The sequence below is a fragment of the Rhinoraja longicauda genome, unplaced genomic scaffold, assembly GCF_053455715.1.
Source record: "Rhinoraja longicauda isolate Sanriku21f unplaced genomic scaffold, sRhiLon1.1 Scf000056, whole genome shotgun sequence".
NCBI lineage: Eukaryota > Metazoa > Chordata > Chondrichthyes > Rajiformes > Arhynchobatidae > Rhinoraja > Rhinoraja longicauda.
In genome coordinates, this window is record NW_027601274.1 from 340,240 (window position 1) to 343,198 (window position 2,959).

Below are 2,959 nucleotides of genomic sequence, written 5' to 3' on the forward strand. Positions count from 1 at the left end.
GGCTATGTTTAATATTTCTAGTTTCTGTCTTTTTTTGCATGCTTGGGGGTGTGATTCGATACGTAATGGGGAGTGTCGACATGGGAGGAGACTAGCGTAGCGACAGAGATTGTGGGTCAGTTTAGTCTCGGAGGATGGAAAGAATACATTTTTTTACCACATTCATGTCTGCCACACTCTCGACTGCCACACCCTCGACTGCCACATTGGCGCCAGCTACACTCACAAGGAGCACACGGTAACGACTACACGGTTTTTATTGTATTGCTTGAAGAAAAAACAGTTGATAAGAACGAAAAGTTATGAATTACTCTTTTGATTTGTGCTACTTTAATAAAGACCAATTAATTAAGAAACAGCGTTTGGAAGATTCGTCTTTCTTATCTCGGAGTGCGGTGTGTGCGTAAGCTATACCATTCCATCCCCGAGCAGTAATGGCTATCGAAGTTGGACTTTGAGAATGTATAGAAACTGCCATTACACTGTCTGTCGCCGGTTTGTGGTTTATCCCTTCTCGGACCACTGTCGGTAGGTACTCACCACTGCTGACCGGGAGCACCCCACAAGCCTTGCCATTTCAGAGATGCTCTGACCCAGTCGTCTGGCCATAACAATTTGGACCTTGTCAAAGTCGCTCATTTCCTGCCCATTTCTCCTGCATCTAGCACATCAACTTCAAGAACTGACGGTTCACATGCTGCCTAATTTCTCCTACCCCTTGACAGTGTCATTGTAAGATTATCAATGTTATTCATTTCGCCTGTCAGTGGTCATAATGTTTTGGCTCATCCGCCTATCATTTCCGGACATTGGCCCACCTCCTACTCTCTGTTCCAGGTTTCTCGCCCGACACTCTCAGTATGAAGAAGTGCCCCGACATGGTGTCGTCTGTCCGTCCACTCCAGAGGTGGAGCCTCAGCCGCTGGTTTTGTCCAGCCTTTTATTTCGCTTCGCTGGCTGCTTTGGCCTTGCTTCCTTGTCCCAGATATGCGGAGGATGGAATGGAATTGGCCACTGCAAATCGTAAAGAGCACAACAGGCTCAACATTTTTTTGCGGGTGAAATACGTATGAGATACGTTTAAACAGCCGGCGCCGACAAGATGGCCTGCAGATTTTTAAATGTACTTGGATTTATGGCTTCCTGATCTTATATTCTATGTGCAGTTTAATACCCTCCATCCTTTTATGAGTCTCCGTATCAAACTACGTTGTTGCCATTCTGTATCCTTGGACATGTGGTGGACACTTCATACACAGTTGCGAAAATCCTCATTTTCTGTCATATATATCCTAGCGCTACAAGGCCTCCAAAAACGTAACACCTGAAGCAAGGAGGGGGTTCATCCTCGTTTGTGGGCCTCCTGTTAATTAGACAGGAAGCCTGATCTGCGGATCCAGAGAAGGTTCTGCAGATAACGAGCTCGTTGTTGCACTGAGCGCCCAAAGCGCCATGTCTCTTCCAAGTCAATTGTTATGGATGACGGGCGGGGCATTGGAGCAATTGCTGTGCCTTTGATTCACAAAATACTATTCAAACCGAATTACAAGTTCACTGTTTAACCGTGGGCGAATGTGGCGTTTTGATTCACTTGGGGATATTGTGCAGAGAGCTATTGCTATCGATTGAACCGAGAAATCCCCGTGCAAAACTTGAAATAAGCCCAGTGCCAACGTGTATGATTGAGAAGTGTTCCAAGGGATAAAATGGTGACGTGAAACGTATAAGTTTGCTTGAATTAAATACACGCTAAATTAGTTTTACATTACCTTTGAAAATGAAATGGACGGTCGCGACTCGATTTCTCTCCCGCTGTCAGAACAGTCCCATCAGTCGGATTCTTCAGCGTGAACATCTTAAATACTGTAAAGCTAAGGAAGTTAACAGAGACACAGACCATGTTGGAATCACCCAGCAGGACAGATAATCCGTGGGCGAACGAGAAACTATTGCAGACTCAGGTCAGGGACCCTTCATAGAACGATGAAAGAGGAAACGAAGACAGTCTTAAGCAGGAGAGAGGTGGTGACGAATGGGCAATACAATAGGAACGCCGCCGGCTGGGTGAGACCAAGGGACTCAACGTGGCAGTTTAGAAGTACATTCAAAACATAGAACATAGAGCAATACATATACTCATCTGAAAGCCTTTTACATGCCAGTATTTAAACTGGTTCCACTGCCAGCACTGGCAGCGTGTTCCAGATGCAAACGCCCCTCTGTGTAAAATGTTCCTGCCCCGCACACATTCCTTAAAACATTGTCCATCTCACATTAAATCTATGCTCTCTAGCTGTACTCTGTTATAAATATAAAATGGAGAAATAAGACAGGTAAGAAAGTGAAAGACCACTTCACAGGGAGGAAATAAGAATATGGATATGAAGAGGAAGATGGCTCTGATGTTTCACCTATTTCTCAAAATTCAAAGTTCTTCTACCTGATCTCCCCGCCAACCTACGTTCCAGTGAAACTAATGCAACTTCGTTCAATTTCCCCCTACAGCTAATAATCGCTAAGCCAGGCAACATTCTGGTCAATATCTTCTTCGACCTCTCCAAAGCTTCCACATTTTTCACATAATGGGGCGCCAGAATCCTCGAAATGCGGAGTCGTCAAAGCTGTAACATTACTTGTTGACTTAATGGACAATAGATAATAGACAATAGGTGCAGGAGTAGGCCATTCGGCCCTTCAAGCCACCACCACCATTCAATTTGATCATGGCTGATCCTTTTCAATCAGTACCCCGTTCCTGCGTTCTCCCCATAGCCCCTGACTGCGCTACCCTAGCTCTCTCTTGACTTGACTAGCTCCCTCTTGAATGCATTCAGAGCATTGGCCTCCACTGCCTTCTGAGGCAGAGAATTCCACAGATTTACAACTCTCTGACTGAAAATGTTTTTCCTCATCTGAGTTCTAAATGGCCTACCCCTTATTCTTAAACTGTGGCCCCTTG